Source organism: Rhamphochromis longiceps, linkage group LG3 (assembly GCF_057381845.1).
Source record: "Rhamphochromis longiceps isolate RC_006_pf linkage group LG3, R_longiceps_female_GT1.1, whole genome shotgun sequence".
Taxonomy (NCBI): domain Eukaryota; kingdom Metazoa; phylum Chordata; class Actinopteri; order Cichliformes; family Cichlidae; genus Rhamphochromis; species Rhamphochromis longiceps.
Window position 1 is genome coordinate 3,198,469 of NC_140559.1, and position 25,128 is coordinate 3,223,596.

The following is a 25,128-nucleotide window of genomic DNA, read 5'->3' on the forward strand; positions in this document are numbered from 1 at the left end:
ATGTTTAGGTGTAAACTAGCGCGCTAACTTCCTGTTAACTTCTAACTCCGTTAAATTTAATAAATTCTGTTTTCATGGATGTAAAACTTAATTGTTACACCTGCTAAAGCAGCAACGCTGATGATTTTATTAAAGATGAAAGAATTTAGACCGTTTTTAACTCTCAGTGTTCGTTTGACTTTGGGACCTGAAGTTGTCGGAGTTTTGGAACCAGATTACTCCGTGAAGCTCCTCACTACGGCAGCCGTAATGCTCTGACGATCCATCAAGCAGTGCGGCTTACCAAAGTTGTGCTAAAACATTTTTAACAGATTTCTGCAGCCAAAATCGGTTCGAGGTCACGAAGCACAACCAGAATTCATACATAAGGCACACTCTTGATTTTTGAGAAAATTAAAGGATTGTAAGTCTGCCTTATAGTGTGGAAAATACGTTATACAGAAGAAAAGAATATATCGCGATATATATCGTTACCGCACATGCTTCAAATTATACCGCGATATGGATTTTAGGCCATATTGCCCAGCCCTAACTCCCAATTTATTTACAACATTTGAAACATACAGTGTAGCTCCGTCAAAACACTCCAAGGCCAAGTGAAAGTGCTGAGAGGGAAAAGATCATTATTAATGATTTATTTAAACTCATAACTGGGTGCAGCAGCTGAGCTTTGACCTGTGAGCTGCAGCTTAAGCTTCTTTTATGGTTCAGTGTTTAATGTGTAAACTGTTTATCACTGCAGAGACGCCTACAGGCTATCTACTGTTCAAAAGTGAATTGTTATACACAGTGCAGCAGCTGACCGTTGACCTGTGAGCTGCAGCCTCTTTGCTGGTGTGAAGTGTTTAATGTGACGCAGTCTGCAGACACAGACGACTGCTGACGGAGAAGAAGCAGAGGATTTTCTCTGTTTCTACACAGACCTGGTCCAGACAGCAGAGAGCTGCAGAGTGAAGACGTTCATTGGAAGAAGCTGAGTAAGTTCAACGTCCTCTTTGAATCCTGGATCAGGAAGTGAATATTTGGTGTTTAAATAAGGTTTCTGTCTTTGACTCAGTCTGCTGTCACTTTTTAGAGAGAAAAGGAGATTTTAGATTAACTGGTGTTCCTGCTGCTCCAGCATTAAAGCACAGTATAGGTGACTGCGCTGATGCCTGTTTATAATTTCACCAAAGCTAATAAACTGTTGGCTAAATTTTCTTGTTTTCAGATGTAAACAGAGGTGAGAGGAGCAGATAATAAGGATTAAATATTATGCTGAATAACTAAATTCTGCTAGTCTGTGACGTAACTCCCAGCAGCATCGCCTCATTTCTTTGACCTTGACCTAGCTAAGCTAACATGAGTTAGCTTAGCTAGCAGAGCAGCTATCTCTGCTGTCTGTCATGTGACCGAGTCAAGTGTAGACTTGTTAGCATAGCTAGCAGGCTGAAAGAAGCTAGCAAACTGTGTGAACACTTTGTAAGAGGTGAGCAGTGAAGGATAAGGAGCTCCTCCAAATGCTGATAATGCACTTAACCTGAATTTACTGCTTGTTACATTATATGTGATGTTCAGTCAAAAACAATTACTTAAATTAACATTATTATTAGTAGTAGTATTAGTATTAGTATTTGTTTATTATTCATGACATGGCTCCCTACTGTAGTGGTTTGAACAACTGATCTGTGGTTATTGTGTCCCTGCAAATTCAACAATGCGCCTCAATGCAAAGCATCAAACAAATATTTTTATTATCAAGTCCTACTGGATGAATCACCGTAGCTCTGACAGTGAAGCACACTCATTTTTATTGGTAGTCACCTTGTAAGCAATGTTCCCTCTAAGCTGCGCACTGTTGGCGCGGTCTCTGCGCAGAGAAAATCTGTATTGAGCACACAAAAAGAATTCTAACCTGAATTGAAATTAAAGTAAATATGTGCCGGTGTTTTAGCAAAGCGGCTGATGTGGAGTGAAGCCACGTTAATGACAACGTGTACAACCATTGGAGATGTGAGCAGGACAGACGGAACAACTGACGGACAAAGTGTGGACTTTATACCAGTTTTTAAATTGTGTTGATCGACCACGTAAAACCAGAGTTATGATAAAAATATCTGCAATGTTTGGTTTTCTTCCTGAATACTGTCGTTGTTTATATTTACTGCAGGAAGAAACGGTAAAAACGGCGTTTTATAAGGAAAACGCTCGAAAGCCTGTGAGCAAAAACAATACCAACCCCCAGCCTTTCCTATTGGTCGAAAAATGTACCATGTCGACCAATCAAAACATGGCATTTAATTGTTAAGAAACGGAGTGACGGCGGTGTTTTGAGATGTGAGAGATTTGAGACGTTTAGAGCAAATCTTGTGTAGTTAGTGTGTAGTTAGTGTGTAGTTAGTGTGTAGTGTAGTCAATAGTGTTGTTGTGTGTGTCAGAACAATGAGGCGACTGCTGAGTGTTACAGGTGTTACAGCAGTGATACATCTGCTGTTGTCAGGCCTGCAGGTATCAGGCTGTTGTTCTCCTTCATCTCATAGAGGACAGAAATTATTTTTTGGAGCGGCACAAATAATTTGTGTGGCATCAGATTTGATGCAGAACAGCTGATTGTTCTGTAAATAGTTTGAAATGTTTATTTTAAAAAAAACACCTTGGCTGTAGTTTTTTGCAGTAAACAGCTGCAAAAAACTGTTTGCAAAACTCAGTTACTTTTTTGAAGAAGTAACTATATAATTAACTGCCCAACATTGGTCATTATTTACTGTATGTTGCAGACAGAGTTACAGACTCCAGAGGTGTGGACTCGAGTCACATGACTTGGACTCGAGTCAGACTCGAGTCATTAATTTTATGACTTTAGACTTGACTTGAAAAAATGTTCTAAGACTTGTGACTTGACTTGGACTTTTACACCAATGACTTGGGACTTGAATTGGACTTGAACCGGTTTACTTGAAAAGACTTGATATTTTACCCCAAATATAAAATTTAACATGCATATTATATAGAGATTGAAAATGTGACGTCATTCACGGGTAGAACCGCAAAGGATTCTGGGAACTCGTGGCAAGAGGTACTAGCGCAGGCAGGCTTTCAATTGAACTCAGTCACACAGCGATAAAAAGAAACACAAAAATGTCAAGAAGCTGTTGTATTATTAACTGCAATAGCCGGTCGCATGACAGCCACGGGAAGCCGACGGGTAAAGAGATCGGTTGTTATCGGATTACGTCGTTGAAGAGAAATTGTTCGAGCCATGTTTCCGAAGTAACAAAGACGCGACGGGTGGCCTGGATTGCAGCCATTCAAAGATCAAATATAACGTCCCAGAACACTCCAGCTCACAGGTTAGTCTGCTCCAAGCATTTACACGAAGGTCAGTCTGCTGTTGTAGTTAATGCGTCATTTTTCTTAACATAATTAGTGATATAGGTTACAAGCAAGTCTGGCGCTGAACAGAAATTGTGGCGCTATGCTCCTTTATTTATTGTGCATAAATAGTGAATTGTCCTGACACAATATTGCGTTTCGCTTATGTTATTATGGTACATTGACAAAAACATATACTTTTATTCACATGATAAAACAGGTTTTTTTGTATCACTAATTGCCCAGTACGATTACAGCATACAGTATTGTTGTCACTGCTACATTTCTGTGATGCTACCAGAAATTATTTCCACTACTAATTAATTACCGTTGAGCTCAAAGGTTATATTAATAAACGGTTAAGGAATGTGTATTTATGAAGACGATTTGTGAGATTGGTAAACTTATGATACGTACGATGGTCTTTCGTTCTACACGGTGCATTTCAAGGTCCTGTACCCATCCGTCGGTAAACTGTACCTGGACTTGTTGCAGTGACCGGAAGTTACTAAACTTCATGAGTGTATGCACTCACTCCAAGAACCGTATGATTATTAATATGCATATAAATAAAGAAGCTATTTTGTGCAAAGATGTCAACTGTAAGAATGCTGTGCATAAACATTTACTCTGCTCCATGTATGATGATATAGTGACTGCTCTGTATAAAAGTGGCACACTGCTTGATAAACAATATAAGCATAAGAAACCTAACATCAGACCTGGCTGGAAAGAACATGTATCCATGTACCATGATGAAGCTCGCATAGCTTATAAATGTTGGGCCATGGCTGGAAGACCTAAACAAGGCCCAGAATTTGAACAGAAAAAATGTGCGAATGCCAGATATAAGTACGCTGTTCGCTTTATAACTAAAAATGAGCAAATGCTAAGAGCAGATTCTTTGGCCAGGAAAATGTTGTGTAATAATACGGCAGATTTTTGGAAAGAGGTGAAAGCTCTTAATAACTGTAAACCATCTCTACCATCAACTGTTGAAGGTGTTTCTGGGGCAGATAACATTGCAGCATTATGGAGACAGCATTACAGTGCGTTGTTTAACTGTATAAAAAGTGATCCATATGAGGACAATCTTGACATGAGTAATGACACAATAAGTGTAAGGACACATGAAGTATATGAAGCCATTCATAGGTTGTCTGATAATAAATCCTCTGGTTTGGATCACATCACTGCAGAACATTTAAAACATGCTAGTTTAAGGCTAGCTCCTCTTTTAGCACTCTGTTTCACTGGGTTTATGATTCATGGCATATTACCAGACTCAATGCTGTGTATTTTACTGGTACCAGTTATGAAGGACAAAGCTGCAAAAGTGAGCTGCTTGGATAATTACAGGCCAATTGCACTAGCCAGTATTTTATCTAAGGTGTTAGAAAGAATCTTGTTTGACAGAGTTAGTGTGTTCATCTCTTCTCTGGATAATCAGTTTGGCTTCAAAGCACGGCACTGACATGTGCATATATGCACTCAAGGAAATAGTCAGTTTGTACAGGGCTAAAAATTCATCTGTCCTCATGTGTTTCATTGATGCCTCTAAGGCTTTTGATCGAGTGAACCACAGAAAACTTTTTGATAAAATGAAGAGATGGGGAGTTCCTCAGTACATCGTGAGGATTCTCTCTTACTGGTACGCTCATCAGAACATGCAGGTTAAATGGGGAAGCAGTATTTCTGCCCCCTTTGGTGTCAGCAATGGTGTTAGACAGGGTGGGATTTTGTCTCCAATTTTATTTAATTTGTATGTTGATGATTTGTCCATACAACTGAGAGCCTGTAACACTGGGTGTATATTAGGTGAAGCACTGATAAATCATCTTATGTATGCAGATGACCTGGTTGTTTTTAGTCCAAGCAGTGCTGGGTTACAGGATCTTCTTAATGTCTGTACTGAATATGGTGTGCAATATGACATTGAGTACAATGCTGCTAAAAGTGCTGTTTTGATATGTAGAACCAAGCAGGATAAACAGCTAAATTTCCCTTTGTTTAAACTGGCACAAAAAACTCTTGAAGTTCATAAAAAGGTGAAATACCTCGGTCACTTTATTACTGAGCAAATGAATGATGATGATGACGTATACAGACAACGGTGTAAGCTCTATGTGCAGGCAAATACTATTGCACGCAAATTCAGCTTTTGTTCACTTCCAGTTAAAGTGGCTTTGTTTAAAGCGTATTGCACACCGCTATATACTGCCCCCTTGTGGTCATCCTACAAACAATGTAGCATGCAGAAGCTGCATGTTGCATATAATGATGCGATGAGAATCCTTTGCAGGATACCTAGAAGTGGTAGTGCCAGTCAGATGTTTGTAGCTGTGGGTGTCTGGACTTTTAAAGCACTTTTAAGGAAGCTAATGTTCAATTTTAGAGAACGACTGGATGGTTCGAGTAACAGTATAATTTTAGCACTCACAGATCCAACACTGAGTGGTTCCCGTTACTCATCCAGTCTCAGAAAGCACTGGTTAAAGTGTTTGTGTATTTATTGATTTATTTTAAGTAATTGTGTTTTATGTATATTATGGTTTTATATTTATACAAATGTTTTAGATACTTATTTATATACATATATATATTTAATGGTGTATACCTTGTGTTGGGGGGGGGGGGGGGGGAGTGTTGTGTGTGTGTGTTTTTGTTTTTTTTTTTTTGTCTTGTTTTTATGGACATGAAGTCTGCCAATTAAGATTGAATTGAATTATAAAGATCCATTAGAGTGTTCATCATATCGTCCTATATCACTCTTAAATGTAGATTTAAAAATACTGTCAAAAACACTTGCTCTCAGGCTAGAGCAACATCTACCATTGTTAATTTCTCCAGATCAGACAGGTTTCGTGAAGGGTAGGCATGGTTTTTTCAACCTGCGCAGGTTTTTGAACATATTACACACCAAGTCAACTACAACCCCTGAAATTGCCTTATTACTCGATGCTGAGAAGGCATTTGACCGGGTGGAGTGGGATTATCTGTTTTATACTCTGCATAAATTTGGATTTGGCCCTAATTTCATTTCATGGATTCAGTTACTTTACTCCTCACCTATGGCACGTGTTAGAACAAATTCGTTATTCTCTTCTTATTTCCCACTTCTCCGTGGTACGAGACAAGGTTGTCCCTTATCCCCTCTTCTTTTTGCATTATCAATTGAACCACTGGCGATTAAACTGCGAGCTGACAGTTGCATTAAGGGCATCTTCAGAGGTGACCAGGAGCACAAAATATCCTTATATGCTGACGACCTCCTGCTATATATGTCAGAGCCTTTATGCTCTCTTCCCCGTGCTCTTGCCATTTTTGAATGTTTTGGTAATATTTCAGGTTACAAGTTAAATCTGCATAAAAGTGAACTTCTCTGTGTCAACTCTATAGCCAGAAAGATTTCATTTTCAGGTTTTCAATTTAGCGTTAAATCAGGGTATGTGACCTATCTGGGGGTTAAGGTTACCCACTCATACAAAGATCTTTATGAAAGAAACTTTGTCCCGCTGCTTAAAAATACTGAGACAGATCTTCAGAGGTGGAACAATTTACCACTGTCATTAATTGGCCGCGTCAATTCTATCAAAATGAACATACTTCCCAAGTTCCTTTACTTATTTCAATGTATCCCATGCTACTTACCCAATAAGTATTTTATAACACTGAATAAGCATATCTCTGCATTTATTTGGAATGGCAAAAGTCCACGAATTCGTAAAGATTTCATGCAGAGGACTAGGCCAATGGGTGGATTAGCCTTGCCAAACTTTCAGTCTTATTATTGGGCAGCAAATATTCGTAATATGCTGTACTGGATGAGTAATGTTACTACAGAGACTCCAGCTTGGCTCCAAATTGAGTCATCCAATTGTGGCAAAATTTGCCTATCAGCTTTGTTGAGTTCAGCTCTCCCATTAGAACTATACACCTATAAACGTAACCCTTTGTTGTATGACTCGCTCAGAATCTGGGTGCAATGTAGGAAAAGGTTGGGGTTACACTTAATGTCAATTAAAGCACCTATCTGCTCAAACCATATGTTCCCACCCTCCATGATGGACTCTGCCTTTAAAATATGGGAAAGTAATGGCCTTAGAAATATCAAAGACCTTTTTGTAGATGGGATTTTTGCCTCATTCACGCAGCTCCTGAAGCAGTTTAATGTTCCTCGGCAACATTTTTTCCGCTATTTACAAATTCGTCACTTTGTAAAGAGTTGATTTCCTTCATTTCCGGAACTACCTGAGGAAACTTCTTTGGATAAAATTATTAATATAAACGTTCATAAGAGAGGGGCGATTAAAGAAATCTATGCTATACTATTAGATCTTCAATCTCCTTCTCTCTCCATCCTTAAAGCACAGTGGGAGAAAGACCTTGGGATGACCTTGGCAATCTTTTCTCCAGAGGGTACACTCTTCTTCGATATGTGCCAGGCATGGGCTCCTTCAATTTAAGGTCCTACACCGATTACATATCTCCAAGGAAAAGTTAGCCAAGTTCTATCCAGGAGCTGACCCTCTGTGTAACAGATGTAAAGCAGAAACAGGTTCGCTCCTTCATACCTTTTGGACATGCCCCAATCTTCATACCTATTGGGTGTCTATATTTAACACTCTGTCAGAGATGTATAACGTTAAATATGAGCCTTCTGCTCTAACGGCTATCTTTGGGGTGATACCTCAAGACATCACTTTGCCAAAATGCTATTCGAATTCTATTGCCTTTGCTTCACTTATCGCAAGGCGCCTTATACTTTTAAGATGGAAGCAGGAAGCTCCTCCCACACATGAACAGTGGCTTGCGGAGCTCATGAGGTTTTTACATTTAGAAAAGATGAGATATACACTGGCAGGTTCAACCACCAAATTTCTTAGGGCATGGCAGCCATTCTTGATGTACATGGAAACATTTAAAATGACCACCTTATCATGACCAGATACCATATCTCTATATCGCTATCATAGCTAACTGTACGCTGAATGTCCCTTATACATTTTATTTTTCTATTTGTTTGTTGTTGTTTGTTTGTTTTTTGTTGTTTTGTAGGGGTTTCTTTGGTTTGTTTGTTTGTTTGTTTTTTCCTTCTCTATTTCTGTTATCTTTTGGGGTATTGTAAATACTGAACAGCAAACTACTGTATGTTCAATGTTTTGTTGTTAACATGCTGCTGTGACTGAAAATAAAATTTATAAAAAAAAAAAAAAAGATTGAATTGAATTGAATTGAAATAAATATGCTAAGATGAGATAGCTGACTTCATCTAACTAGCAAATGTTGTCCAGGCTACGTTGGTGATACAGTTTTTTTTAATGTGTATGATATTTTTGTCATGCGATTTTAAAGCTGGTCCTACAACCGCATCCAAGAATAACATGCAGCTTATCTCAGAACTGTCGGTGAAAATTATTCTTGGAGCTAGGTTTAATTGAGCTGCATTTTAAAGAGGTGCAATTTCACAATTTGTGTATATTTTCTAAGTTCACTATCTTGTCATGTGTTGAGAAAAACACAGATTTTAAAATTACATGGTCTAATATTTACATTTAGCATAACTGCAACATTATTTTTTCGTTTTTTTTTTAAAGACTCGAAAGGACTTGAAATTCAAAGTTTCAGACTTGTGACTTGACTCGGACTTTTACACCAGTGACTTGAGACTCGACTCTGACTTGCCTGACATTACTTGAGACTTGACTTGAGACTTGAGGATAAAGACTTGAGACTTACTTGAGACTTGCAAGACAATGACTTGGTCCCACCTCTGGAAGTAACACACAATGAAGTCTTGATGCATCTCAATCATCCAGGAAAGTGAGTCTGTTGCTTCTGTTCATCTGGACGCAGCGTTTTGTGGGAGAAACGTGTCGTCATCATCAGGTGACGTCTTCAGTCTCAGCTGCAGGTTTCAGTCTTACAAACAGGACATTTGCATAAAGACTGAAAGCAGCTGCAGGAACGATGGGCTGGGAGCTCCGTTCCTTCATCTTAATTATGCAGATTCTCAGGACCATTGATCAACAACCACTGATCCATGTCCATGAGTCCCATTCACAGAGATGTGGGAATGGCTGCAGTCACAGCATGTAAGATGGAAATAAATGAGAAGTATTTAGCTGAAGTGGATTTGATTTATGTTACTTCTTTTTTAACTTGTAGTTCTACATTGGAAGATTATTGTGATATTGAAATATAAAAATACATTTATATTCTATTATTTTCTCAAAATAAGCGTCACACTCGTGGAAGCCGGTGTAGCCGCCGAAACGCCTGCATTTATGGAGACTTTCAGCCCCAGGTAGGCCAGTTATGGATCTTCGGATCCACATTATGTCAGCATAAAATACATACTTAGGCAGAATTTTGCAAATATCTATTTTTCATTTTGTAGCAGCATAGAGCTTTTTTCCAATTATTTTTTAAAAGTCAGGTCAAGGCTCCAAAAGCCCAAAGGCGATATAACAGTTTGTGTTTGCTACATGGATCATTGTAGTTCAGCTTTCCTTTGTTATATTTCTTTAAGAGCTCAAAATGTGTTCATTACATAAATCAAATGTAATTTTCTCTGTAGCACTTCATGGATTTCATAAGCAACACACTGTAGTTGTTCACACAAAGCATAAAGGTAAAAACAATATACACAGTGTTATCTTCATTTTAGATGTCACAAAGTATTTGCGGCTCCCAGTGTTTTCCCGAACCCTGACCCTTTGCGTGGAAACCGGGTCCAAAAGGCTCTTTGGGTGTTAAAGGTTGCTGACCCCTGCACTAGGCCCAACTGACACATATATTTGATTCCAAATACAAAAAATAATGTGTAACCTGCTGGAAGAATGTAGGAGGTTGAGACAGGATCTCAACACTTGGTGTCTGCAACAAAAGACAACAATATGTGGGCCGATCGTGGCTCAAGAGTTGGCAGCTCGTCTTGTAATCGGAAGGTTGCCGGTTCGAGCCCCGGCTTGGACAGTCTCGGTCGTTGTGTCCTTGGGCAAAAAAGCACTTTGGGGTCCTTAGGGACGAGTAAAGCGCTCTACAAATACAGGCCATGTAATGGCAGAAACGTTCTCTAGTGTAAATCCTGACTAGTTCATTAACTACAGATCAGTTTCAGTGAACATTATTCACAGAGGGATCTGAGTTCCTTATACCAGACTCTACAGAAACTGTAACACTGTGCAGCTCTGCGACTCAACAATATGAGAACAATGTAACACACACTAGAATCATCAAATAAAGCCCCACTAACCACTAGAACTAGAACTAACTAACTAGCACTGGACACTTGCATATTAGAGATTTCTACCACCATAGGAGGCGAGATATCATCCTTGAACCAGAGCATCCAGCCCTCAATTTCGGACATAAAAAGCGACGTGGCCAGGCATGATAACACTTTGACTGAACTGCAGGACTGTGCCTCGAACCACTCTGACACCATCGCCACTCTCCAGGCCACTGTGGAGCGTTTGTCTGCGGAGGTAAAGAAGTTAGATGAGAGATGTGGAGCTCTTGAGGCACTCCAGGAGGAATCATTTAAGAACTGCAGGAATACCAGAAGGCACAGAGGGACCCAAGATGACTGAGTTGGTTCACACCTGTTGGCGGAGGCGCTATCTCTCGAGGAGAAGCCACTCATCGATCGAGCACATAGAGTGAATCGCCAGCGTCCCAAACAAAGTCATCTTCCTCGGCCCATCATCTTGACATTGCACTACTACCACATTGGTGAGGAAATTCTGCTGAAAGCTGCAGAGAACAAGAACCTGATGTATAAGGGTTTTTAAAATAAACATCCTCCCAGATTTCCCTCCCTCTGTTGGAAACGCAGAGCCGCATTTGCAAATATGAGAGGAAGACTACGTGGGATGACCGGCGTCAGGTACAGACTGCTATACCCTGCAAAGCTGTTAGTGACCCATGGTGATGTGAGGAAAACCTTTAGCGATCCCAAAGAGACCGTAGACTACGCGGAGAAGCACCTCTCCCACCCACCTTCAAATGTATTAAAAGCAAGGATATATCTATATGTCTAACGCTGACACAGCACTGTGTTTCTTCTTTTCCCTTTATATTCCATGTAAAGGTGAATATGGAGCGTTTATGGAGCTCGTTTATTGACCAGCTGTCAGTTAGAAGGTAAGAGTTACTAGGTTAACAGAGGTTAGCAGTAACAGTACGGGGAAGTATATTGTGTTGTTCTTTTGTTGGTTTTTATTTTATCCTACTTTACTTTGTTATTTTGATTTTACCTGTTGTGAGTGCTTCCCGTAATTCTCCTTTTTCTTGCGCCGCTGCGGCCAGAGTTCACAACATTACATATTTTTGTATCTATAAACAGGAAGCTGACACTCTCCAGACTTTATCAAAGGTGTGAGCGTCACAGCAGAGGCCTTTGTGTCAACGTAGCTGAAGACAAAACACAGAAACACATGAAGGAGATTTTCCTGGCCTGGATTTTATACAAATATTCTGCAGTACATCAAAAATGAAAGAAAACCATTAGTCAACATATGAACATCACCTCTGAAGTTACAGAGCTTTGATTGGAGACACAGCTGAGCGTTTTGCATTTTGCATAATTAATTACATAATTAATTATGTAACCATAATTAAATGGTTACATCATCTTTAAAGTCCCCAGAGATCAGGAAAAGGGCCTGAGGGTGCTGTGTTTGGAGTCTGCTGGTTACAGTGTGCAGGACCTCACAGGCTGCTGCAGCGTTAGCAGAGGGCGGGACATACACAGCTATCATAATCACGTGTGTAAACTCTCGTGGTAGATAGTACGGTCTCATGCTAACCGCTAGCAGCTCAATGTCCTTACAGCATAGCGTCTCTTTGATAGAGAAATGCCCAGAGTTACACCATCTATCGTTCACAAACACAGCCAGACCCCCTCCTCCCTTCTTACCACTCTCCGCTGTTCTGTCATAAGAGGCTCAGCAGCTAAAGCAGCACACCTGGGTCTCCCAGCCTATTAAAAGCAGCCCTTTGCTTCACCTGCTTCACTAAACATTATTATTTTAAGCAGAGTGGTGTGATTTATGTAGGCATTGCTGTGTGACAGGATGACTTTTCTTGCACACCCACCAAATGAGGGCGCACATGCTTCCACGCCCACTGGTGACTGCACACATCCTTTCAAGGAAGCATTTCATTCATCCCTAACAAATGGAACAAAACACTGTGCAGCGTGTTCAGGTTTGAACGTGGCCCTGGCCTCTCTCTGCATCCACCTGGCACATGCAACACACATCCACTCCCTGCTGAACTGCTTGTATTTGATGTGTTGAAGTTTTGGTAAAGTTTGAATAAATTCCACTTTATTTATAGGAACATTTCATCTGTGGACTCCTGCTTCCCCTCTCCTTGAGCCAGTTTGTGACGGGAACATGACATAAGAAAAGTAATTTATCCCTTTTTGATTCTGTGTATCTGGCGCTCATCCAGTGAGTTCACACTTGGCAGAAACAGACTGAATTTGTCTGGAGAACTTTGGCTTCAGCCAAGTTAGATAAACACACTGTGTCTCTGTCAAAACAGCAGTGTAGTTGTGGCACCCCTGTGAGGGAATGACCACATGAATATTATTTTGTGTAAAACACTCATGTAACGGGACATTTTTCATTGCTATATGTATTTATTTTCAGTTTCTTTAAGAGGATAGAAAATCCATGTAACAGGGATTCATTTTATGTTAGAAAGCAGTGAGGGCGGAACTTTGGTGCTTGCTCCGGGGTTTCGGGGTGCAGTAAGTGGAGCCCACCTTCCGCTGCTTCCTCAGACACGGGTCGTGTCCAAATTCATGGGCTACATTCTCCCGAGGACCCAGCCTTCGCGGTCTACGTGGGCCGGGTCCTCAGAAGATCGGGTAGGCCGGAAGTAAACGGCCGTGAAATTGGACGGTCTAGCCTTCTGATTAGCGTCACCGCTGTCTCGGTGGAGTTTAATAAACTCAGCCGTCTGCTCCTTGCTGTCTAAAATATAACAGGACACTGGAGTAAACTCTCGGCCATCTCACACTTCTGTTTAATCAGTTTTCTGTTTGACGTTTAGTCAGCTGTGTGAAAACCAAGGAGGAACCCACCCGGGGGATTAATAAAGTTTTATTTTATCTAATCTAATAACTTTAATCTCAGCCAAACCGATTTACTCACGAACAAACAAAACACTGAAAAAAAGCCCAACAATAACATTTTTAGGTTGTCTAAGTGACTTATATATTACGTTTGTCACGGCCGGGCGGGTTACACACAGTAATTCGGCGTGCCCGTGTGGCGTGTTGGCTAGACCCAAGCGCGGCGAAGGCTAGCGGTGGGTTTGGAGCAGGCACGCAGTTATTCTAGTAACGATCAGTGCACGAAGCGTGGCTTCGGAACGGTCGTTACCGACAGAGAGCGAGCGGAGCCGGGAAGAGAAAAAGGATTGAAGGGATAATCACTCACGGTTGCTGAATCAGGCGGAGACTGACGTCGGCAGAGTTTCGGAGCTCCTGACACGAAGAGAATGATGTCTGGCGTCTCTCTTTTAACCCCGGCCCCGTGATCAGCTGATCACAGCTGATCACCGGCTGACAACGTTTAACCCGAGCAGCGAAAGTCCGCGGTGATCTGAAAATGATGTGCCGGGAGTTGTGCCGTTCTCGGCCGCATCAGTAACCCTCGAGCTCCCGGCTAGCTATCGAGTTGGTGGGTAGCAGACGTCTCCGAAAACGTCGAAGCACTTTAGCAAAGATGCGATATATATATAATATATATGCGATATAACCGAGCAGATATTTGATGTTTACACAGCTACTTTCTCGCCTGAAAATATGTTAAAAGTTTATTTTGTGACCCAGAAAGATTAATAAGAGTAATTTTAAAACTTAGTAGCGGCCGCCATTAGCCGGAAACTGGAGCTTGGCTGGGCCGCGCTATGAATTCTGGGATATGGTGGGCCACGAAGGACACACCCGACCCATCCTTCAAATTCGGAAAAAGGAGGACGCATTTGTCGGCTGCATTCAGAGGGGTCTACGAATTTGGACAGCCTTCGGCGCGTCGCTGTGACGTAATCGGTCTACAAATGCGGCCTCAGGAGAATGCAGCCCATGAATTTGGACACGACAACGTTCTGGAGGAAAGCAGAGACGCATCGTGTCTTCCTTACTCTGCTCTTCACCTGCTTTTACAGGTCGGTACACGGTGCTCGCACCGAAAATGTTGTTTATTGTCACCATGGTTACCCACGTTAATGTGAATGGGAGAGTTAAGGCGGTCCGCCAAAGTTATTTATATGTAAACACGGGAGAAAACCAGAGGAGTGTCCCGCGCGACCGCACCGCGAGCCCGCTCGTTAGGTGGAGCGCTCGTGAAGCAGAGTCAGTGCGCTCCTATGCTCTGTGCAAACGTGTTGTAATGCTCCAATCAAATCAGTTCTGTGAGATGTGAATGTTAATAGTTCTGTTAAAGTGACTGAGTAGATTAGCTAGTGAGAGAGTTAATCCCATACAGCTTATGACAAAATTTGATCCGAAGTGATTGATGGCCCTAATCACGACCTTTTGACCCCCCGCCCCTCCCCTCCGTGGGAAACCCCCAGCGTGACGAATCGTATCCGGAGAAAGGGGGGTGGGAAACCCCCCGCGTGACGAATCGTATCCTGAGAAAGGGGGGCGGACCCCGGAAGCGCGCCATCTGTTGCTAACCGTAACGAATTGCACCCCGAGAAAGGAGGGGTGAACCCCCGGAAGCGCGCCATCTGTTGCTAACCGTGTCGAATCGCATCCTGAGAAAGGAGGGGTGAACCCCCGGAAGAGCGCCATCTGTTGATGTGAAAAAAAAGTTTTTAGTGGGAGGGACTGCAGCGAGGGAGGAGAATAAAAACCAGAGAGAGGAGTCCCGTCACAATTTCTAAGTCTCTCACACACAAGATGGATTCTTTCCTTCTGCAGCCCTCCAGCGGTCCTGTTTACTTGGACGGTGAAGAAATCTGCTCTCCCGCAGAAGAAGGTTTTGAATATGATATATTCAAATACAGCATATTTACTATGGAAGGCATCGATCCGGACCTTATGACCCTACCGGAAATACTCCGGAAGTGTCTAGTCATTTTCAGACCTGTTGCATCATGTTCCCTAAGCACAGCGGTGATGCAGCAGATGATTCTGTGATGTATAGAGAGACAGAGCGGCAGCTAGTTTTCCGCAAACTCATAGTCTGAATTCTGTTTCAATATTATGACAATTTTCTCTGTTTTTTTTTACAATAGCGGGTGTAATTTTACTTTCTTAAGCTGCACCGGCGTTTGTAATGGAAATAAAGAGTGACTTCCTGTAGAGATTTCAATAGTATTTTATTTTCCTATAATACAGACGCTGTAAAAAACCTTTAAGATACACCATAGCTTGTGATGAAAAGAAGAACTTTCTATCCGCTTGTAACCTACAGGCTGCCTATGTGTAAAAAACGAATAAATATCGCTTAGTGAATACTACTTTTCCTTTTGAGAGACTGAAAAAACAAACCAGCGACAGGCGATCTTGTTTCACACACACACACACACACACACACACACACACACACACACACACACACACCCACCCCCACCCCGCGGGCCAAGGAGGAGTTTTTTTCTTCAATACTTTAACAATAAGTTTTCTCAATAGATAGAAAATGATGACGCTGAGGAGTCAACATCCGATATTATCATTGCTTGTAACCCGGTTTCGTACATCTCCCCATAAAACAAGTCTTAGCGGGGAAAAAAGCTCATATTCGAATAAGTTTATTAAAGCACCCCCCTCTGTGGGAAAGAGTCAACCATGAGGCGAGTTTTGTCAACAGCAATTGTCCGTTTGGTAAAACAAATACCCGTCTCAAAGTCATATTTTACCGTTGCAGAATGTGGAAAACAGACGGCGTTCGCAAGAAGGCAATCAAAAAAAAAAAAAAACAACCCTCTCTAACTATTGGTATTGTCAAGAGAAAGATGCGAAAAACAGATGCTTCGCTAGACTAGGATAAAATGAGAGAAGAAACGGGAGGGGAGTCGATATCTGCTCAGCCCCCTACTGTGACAGTTCTACCAATCGCGAGGAAGAATCCGTGAATATTATGTCAGCATTCCGTTCAAACAACGCCGCCGATCACACACACACACACACACACACACACACACACACACACACACACACACACACACACACACACACACACACACACACACACACACCGCGGGTCAAGGAGGAGTGAGACGGCAGAATAGTTTTTTTCTTCATTACTTTTACAATGGGATTTCTCAATAGATAGAAAATGATGACGCTGAGGAGTCAACATCCGATATTATCATTGCTTGTAACCCGGTAAATAATTTCGTACATCTCCCCATAAAACAAGTCTTAGTGGAAAAAAGCTCATATTCGAATAAGTTTATTCCCCTCTGTGGGAAAGAGTTTTTTTTTCTCAGAGTCAAGTTTTGTCAACAGCAATTGTCCATTTGGTAAAACAAATATCCGCCTCTAAGTCGTATTTTACCGTTGCAGAATGTGGAAAACAGACAGCCCTCACAGGAGGCACCATAGTTAAAATATTTAAATTTCAACTAAATTTGTAGTAATGATCGGATTTCCTCACTTATCTACACCACACTCCTTGTCCTTGATTTCTTATCGTTCCTCTGTCCCTTAATAGAAACCACATATATAGAAACTATCCTCCCTTTCAGTTGTCTTTTGCACTTCCATATCGCAAAGCAGTTACTGTAGGTTATTTTCTGCTTATGCATTAATGTAATTAATTAACTTATTTATCCTTAAGTAAGGTAATGACTTGAGTTCTAATGCTTTTTGTCTCTTGAGTTAGCTGTCAATGTGGGATTTTTTTCCCCTTTTGTCCAGTTAAAGCTGCCTTTCATTCTTCAACACAGCTTAAACTCTAATAGGTAAGCTTTCTTGTAATTTCTTAGTTCTGCAGGCTTCTTGAAAGACATCCGAGACTCTTCTTTGGATGCTGGCTGCCTTTTGTTTTGTTTTCTGTCAAGATGATCCCACACTGCTTCGATTATCTTGAGGTTCGAACCCTGGAGAGATCAATCCATGACTGATGCGTTGTTTCATCCAGGCATACTTTGACTACATTGGCAGTATGTTTGCGATCATTGTCGTACTGAAAAATGAAGTTGAAGCCAATCAGACACTACGTGGTATTACATGGTCGATCAAAATCTGGTGGAACTTTTCTACATTCATAATTTGATTAATTTGGATAAGAGCTCCAACAACACTGGCTGAAATCCAGCCTCAAAGCACGGTAGAGTATCCACGCTGTGTTAAAGACGGCTATAGACATTCACTGTTGTATCTCTCTTCGGACCTCTTCCGTGCATATTTCAAATTTGGATTCATTACTCCATAAGACATATTACAGCTGATTTCTTTTTCCAGTCAATTTCTTGTGTAATTTGGCACACCTCAGCCTTATTTTTCTCTGTTCTCCTTCCTTAAGAATGGCTTATTAACAGCCACCCTTCCAACTCAGATAACTTTTGATGAGGTTTCATGAAATGTTTACAGCACTTGAGTTACTCGCCACGGCCATCCTAAATGCTAAAAACACTAAACTTTAATTCTAAATTACGTAATTAACGTTAACCAGAAAAAACAAGCCAAAGTCGAAATGTTGCTGAGCTGACCTGTGGTATGCTATGTCTTCTAAAGCACGTATAATGTAAACAGAACTGGTCTTTGCACAGAAGCCTGTGGAGCTTCATAATTAACCTCAGTGTGTGAAGAGGACTCTCCATTTAATAATAGCTGTAATAAAATGTTCTGGCCGACGGTGTTAAACGCTGCACTTGGGTCTAGCAGGGAAGATTTCAACTTTTCAATACGAATGAAGGCTGAAAACTGATTAGATTAATGTCTGATGATCTTTTCTGTGCTTCTTCAAGTTTGTAACACCAAACATATTAAAGGATGATGTAAGGCTCACAGGAAGAGTTTAATTAGACACACATTTACTATTTTCTTTATACTCTTTCTTTCTTGACATGTTTAATATGATTACTATCAGAGGAGAAAATGAACCTTGTGTAGTCTAAAAACTTTTTTATTTAATCAAACTGTAATGTTGTTGAACTCTGACGGACGTGTCTTTTAATCTTGTCAACAAATCCTTAATCATCTAAATCTGCCATTTATCATCTTGTAAAATGTTCCCTCTGCTTCTGTTGCACATCTCCCCCCGGACACTCTCTGCTTCACCAGCCCTGTGCAGGTGGTCCAACCCCTGCCTGCCTCCTTAAACTGGGGTGTTTAAATCTCTTTACCTCTGTTGTGAACTTCACACAAAGTTTGTGGTAACAAAATCAAACTGACGAGGATCTCGTTTGAAAAACACACACACTCACGAGACAAAATAAAAACAGACTGCTCAAAGCAAAAGCAGAGCCCTCACAGCTGGTAGTACAAACACAGCGACAACATGCGTATTAGATACCCTCAGTGCCAAAAGCATAAATATGAAAAAATGTGATCACCAAGAATATCCTAAAAATGGCATTGAGGTGCGTGTTACAGTAAAGAAAAAAAAAAAGTAGCCAAATTTTCATCGGAAAATGTTGAATTTTAGTAAAAACAATGCTCTGTAGTTTGATACTGTCGTTACAGACAAAGCAGATGTTTAAAGCCTTCGGACGCACATTTGAAACGCACTCATTCTCCTTATCAGCTGGAAACATTAAAGCCGTAAAATGACTTTTTCAAACGGATAAAAACTATTGAACAGCAGCAATGTTGAGCCTGTTCCAAAATTTGAATGTACATGTGTTGAAGGTGCGGGTCTTGTTGAATTATTAAACATACTTTCTTTAATTTTTCGAGCCACAAAAACAACAACTTTTAATTTTCTTCTGCTTGAGTCTCGGCCTCGGGTAGCTCTACTTATCATTGCTCAGTCAGTCGTCTGTTTGTGCTACTTTTTTTCAAGGAGCAGTGGATTATTGGTAAGGGTGACTTTATGTGTTTAGCTACTTAAGTGGAAGTACTGTGGAAAGTTTTACCTTACATACATAGATCTACCAGTACAGCTTCTGAGGTAACTGTTTACAAAATGTTATAATCTATTCAAAGGTTCTTTGCAATTTTACATTGATAAACATTATCCTTAACACATTTGGCCCACATAAAGTACTATGGCCATCACACGGTCATTTAGAATTGTTTAAATAACTCGTGTCTTAAGTCCTTCCATCAAACAGAAAATTAAAAAAAAAAAAAAACATGGTTCACTTTTACATCACAAAATGTTAGAAATATAAGCCGTTCATAACAACCTGAAAGGTTGGGAGTTTAAAATGCAAACCGATGGAAGCAGAAGTAGAAGACTATAATGTCTCAGAGCACACGGTGTCTATTAATGTGTAGACATGTATAAATAAGAGTTTAATAAAGATGCTTAATTTCTTAAGAAATAAACAGGTGGAGTGATCTTTATCAAAAGTGGATGTTGCATCTGTGGCTAAACCCCTGTACCCAAAAAAACTTTAAAAATCTACTGTGTGTGAGGCTGTGTAAGTAAAGCTTGCCCTTCACACCTGCGTGTAATAAACCATTTGTTGGGGGTTGTGGATTTGGCACCTCAGCATTGTGAAAGTGGGGAAACATGTTTCTGGCTGTGCATAAGATTCCTCCTTACAACTTAGAATCTCAGTTCTAAATGAAATTCAGATGTTTTTTTAAGTATGGCTAATGTATTATTTGACTTCTAAGGCGCACACACACACACACACACACACACACACACACACACACACAAGAACAACACAGAGAAGAAGAAGAGGGGGTCGTTTTACTACACATCATAAAAACGCAATCATTCATCTTCCAACTGTATCTTTCTGTTCTGGCTTTAGAGTCATAGGTTGTTTACTGAGCCGTACTTTGGGAGTCATACTGTTGTGATACTGAGGAGAAAAGGGTAAGGTTTGATAGACTAAACCCTTACACACACATAACTTGAAAAACCTAAAGAGTGTGTGAGACTGCTAGCTGTGTTGTTCAGCATTAAACTCATCTACAAATGTGTTAGTAAAGAGCGACTTGTACTTCTGTCCCATTAAGCAACGGTTTAACAAATTTCACTGCAAACTATAAAAGGAATCTGGATTTATATAGAACATAGTAGTGATGGATTAAGTGCAGGAAACACTAGTATAAGGTGTCTATTGAACAAATCTCCTTCAGCGTTCAAAATGACCAAAGTGAGGCCTACAGGCGTTTCTCTCGGTTGGTTGTGTTCAGGGAAAAAGCAGCTAAATACACTGAGACTGCTCCGCATTGTTAGCGAGTTAACTCTGGATATCTGTAGGTTTTGTCAAACTTGGAGTGAACAAAAGCAGAAAAACAGTAAAAGATGCAGACAGTGAAAGTCTGGTTTATTTCATGAACACAATGAAACATTTTACAGTCCACAGAGCAAAGTAGCACACATGATAAATAGATACACATAACATGAGAAGTAAAACTCGTCGTCTTACCACATGTTATATTCTGTAAACTTAAAATAACCACAGAAATTAGAGTTTAGTGTTTTAAAGTCATTATTAAAAACATGAGTCAACATTACTGAAGTGACGCTTTAACGATGCGTCTTATCACCGTGTTTATGATGATAAAACATGTTCTCTCGTTAGTAGTTGTCTGCGCTGTCACTTGTCATGAAAATGTCCAGAGCCAGGGTTCCTCTTTAATCACCATTGATCATTAATAGGGTCACAAAAGATTTGTCACATTATCCCCATAAACAAAATGCTTTTATAGAAATCATTGTGATACAAATATTTAGATTCTTGATTCACAATGTGCACGAACTCAAAATCTTTAGAGGTTCATATTTATAAAGTATCGCAAATAATACATTTATACCATTGTATGAGCTACTTCTTGTAAAAACTGATTGAAAAAAGCTCCTGTCGTGACCTTCCTTCTGTGAGGACACACACACACACACACACACAGAGAGAGAGAGGGGGAAGATCATTAGGATTGGAGGCGTTTTTGGATTTTCACTTATTGTTGGCTTTACAGTCACATAAAATTCATTCCAATTTTTTTTTGCCTTTGCTTCAGTTAAGGTGTTTCTTTAAATCTACAGCAGCTTCCTTTTCAAAAAGTTTACTGACATAGTAAGGAAGTAGCTAGGGAACTCAGTAAGTATGAGCAACAACAGCTTAGGGACTGTTTCTACAATAAAGAGGAATTCATCATCATCTGCAGTTCATCAAAAAAAAAAAAAAAAGTGCCATTAAAAACAATTCAGCAGATCCTCAAAGTATGGATACAATCTGTTTTCAGCTGTAGAGGTACGCTTCATGTACTTATCAACATGCAGTTTAGAGGCTTGCATTAGAGTGCTTTGGTACTTGGGCCTCTTTTATTTAGCACGGTTATACCATTGTGTATTTAGCTATATAAATATGCTCAAGAGTCTATTGTATGTTTGTCATGCAATTAAAAATTCAAAAATATAATTTTTAAATCAGTAACTTTGCAAATTTAGAGGAAATGTTTTTGGATAACAAATGTGTCACATTTTCAACAGGGTTTGAATAATCAGCGTTAACACAGAGACATTTATGCGCTGGGTATAACAGACATCCTTACCTTGGAGCAGAGAAACACGGTGTATTGTTGCTTTTCTCTATTGTATAAGCAGCGCCCGACTGTCAGAAACGCTCTGTGCGGGTAGCAAAGTCGGATCCAACGCACATCCAGGAATCCGTGTGAAAGAAAGGTCTCGCTGCAGCTAGGCTCTCAGGATAGTCAGGCTTTTATTTATATTTGCATTCTGGTGCGTTAAAGCAGCCTCTGTGTCCCGCTTGGATCCTCATTCCGAAAATTCAGATATTTAAATAAAATGGTGAATTGGCTAGTGATGAGGAGCCACTTAGATCCGTAAAATGAGGTTTGATTAAATTAAACTCTTATGAACAGCTATGAACTCTACCTCTCTGCTGATGTGTTCCAAACAAGCAATGTTTTCTACACGTCCAAACTGTGTGCTAACTACCTCACACCGCTGTGTCTGGGATCCGAAAAAATAAAAAGTTAAAACGCTATACCTTGCGGCAGTTGTGAAGTGCTGAGGAAACTACTGTGTGTCTGATGGGGTGTTTTTATATAGGTGGACTTGGTTTCAGTTGGCCTCTGACATGATAAGATAAAATAAAGGAAACTGATTGTAATGGAACTACAGTGCTGGGATGCTCTTGATAAGGGAGCCTCTTTTATTGTTTTATGACTTGTTTTGCTGACTGTTGAGGGCCTAACTGTAACCAACTCTGTCTAACTGTTGCAGAGTTAAGAATCTGTAGTTTTTAGAAGTAACACAAGAAAAGTTTATTTCTAAAGGAATACCTGTTGTTTGTGGTGCTCTATTTAAAACTATTAGTGTCATGAACCAAAGTTCAGCGCACAAGCTGGACCCAGAAGCAGAGCCAACACACACAGGAGTACGAGAAAATAAACTTTATTTTAACTGAAGGTGTCCCGGGAGGGTAGAAGGAAAACACGCGTGAAACTCGAGAAACCAAGGGACCGGGAGATGAGTCGCGCAGGAACGCCGAAAACGGGACTGTGGGAGGCTGCAACAGAAAAAGGACAAGAATTATTGGGGCGCGGGGAAATAGCAGCATACGTGGGGGAAGAGTATGAGTCTTACGGTGACAGCGGGGCCGTGGGAGCCGGAGGGAGGGGTGAGGGTCCGCGCTAAATTTGCAAAGTTACTGATTTAAAAATTATATTTTTGAATTTTTAATTGCATGACAAACATACAATAGACTCTTGAGCATATTTATATAGCTAAATACACAATGGTATAACCGTGCTAAATAAAAGAGGCCCAAGTACCAAAGCACTCTAATGCAAGCCTCTAAACTGCATGTTGATAAGTACATGAAGCGTACCTCTACAGCTGAAAACAGATTGTATCCATACTTTGAGGATCTGCTGAATTGTTTTTAATGGCACTTTTTTTTTTTTTTTTGATGAACTGCAGATGATGATGAATTCCTCTTTATTGTAGAAACAGTCCCTAAGCTGTTGTTGCTCATACTTACTGAGTTCCCTAGCTACTTCCTTACTATGTCAGTAAACTTTTTGAAAAGGAAGCTGCTGTAGATTTAAAGAAACACCTTAATTGAAGCAAAGGCAAAAAAATTGGAATGAATTTTATGTGACTGTAAAGCCAACAATAAGTGAAAATCCAAAAACGCCTCCAATCCTAATGATCTTCCCCCTCTCTCTCTCTGTGTGTGTGTGTGTGTGTGTGTCCTCACAGAAGGAAGGTCACGACAGGAGCTTTTTTCAATCAGTTTTTACAAGAAGTAGCTCATACAATGGTATAAATGTATTATTTGCGATACTTTATAAATATGAACCTCTAAAGATTTTGAGTTCGTGCACATTGTGAATCAAGAATCTAAATATTTGTATCACAATGATTTCTATAAAAGCATTTTGTTTATGGGGATAATGTGACAAATCTTTTGTGACCCTATTAATGATCAATGGTGATTAAAGAGGAACCCTGGCTCTGGACATTTTCATGACAAGTGACAGCGCAGACAACTACTAACGAGAGAACATGTTTTATCATCATAAACACGGTGATAAGACGCATCGTTAAAGCGTCACTTCAGTAATGTTGACTCATGTTTTTAATAATGACTTTAAAACACTAAACTCTAATTTCTGTGGTTATTTTAAGTTTACAGAATATAACATGTGGTAAGACGACGAGTTTTACTTCTCATGTTATGTGTATCTATTTATCATGTGTGCTACTTTGCTCTGTGGACTGTAAAATGTTTCATTGTGTTCATGAAATAAACCAGACTTTCACCGTCTGCATCTTTTACTGTTTTTCTGCTTTTGTTCACTCCAAGTTTGACAAAACCTACAGATATCCAGAGTTAACTCGCTAACAATGCGGAGCAGTCTCAGTGTATTTAGCTGCTTTTTCCCTGAACACAACCAACCGAGAGAAACGCCTGTAGGCCTCACTTTGGTCATTTTGAACGCTGAAGGAGATTTGTTCAATAGACACCTTATACTAGTGTTTCCTGCACTTAATCCATCACTACTATGTTCTATATAAATCCAGATTCCTTTTATAGTTTGCAGTGAAATTTGTTAAACCGTTGCTTAATGGGACAGAAGTACAAGTCGCTCTTTACTAACACATTTGTAGATGAGTTTAATGCTGAACAACACAGCTAGCAGTCTCACACACTCTTTAGGTTTTTCAAGTTATGTGTGTGTAAGGGTTTAGTCTATCAAACCTTACCCTTTTCTCCTCAGTATCACAACAGTATGACTCCCAAAGTACGGCTCAGTAAACAACCTATGACTCTAAAGCCAGAACAGAAAGATACAGTTGGAAGATGAATGATTGCGTTTTTATGATGTGTAGTAAAACGACCCCCTCTTCTTCTTCTCTGTGTTGTTCTTGTGTGTGTGTGTGTGTGTGTGTGTGTGTGTGTGTGTGTGTGCGCCTTAGAAGTCAAATAATACATTAGCCATACTTAAAAAAACATCTGAATTTCATTTAGAACTGAGATTCTAAGTTGTAAGGAGGAATCTTATGCACAGCCAGAAACATGTTTCCCCACTTTCACAATGCTGAGGTGCCAAATCCACAACCCCCAACAAATGGTTTATTACACGCAGGTGTGAAGGGCAAGCTTTACTTACACAGCCTCACACACAGTAGATTTTTAAAGTTT

At 40.2% G+C, this 25,128-nt stretch overlaps 1 protein-coding gene across 1 annotated transcript in view; it reads left to right on the forward strand.

Annotated features, from left to right (window-relative positions):
* The first annotated feature begins 795 nt into the window (after positions 1 to 795).
* LOC146672534 (protein NLRC3-like) overlaps positions 796 to 25,128 on the forward strand; it is a 58,531-nt gene continuing 34,198 nt past the window's right edge. The window contains exon 1 of the mRNA XM_085401346.1: positions 796 to 977. The gene's annotated coding sequence lies outside the window, so the exon portion shown is untranslated. The remainder of the gene's footprint in view (positions 978 to 25,128) is intronic.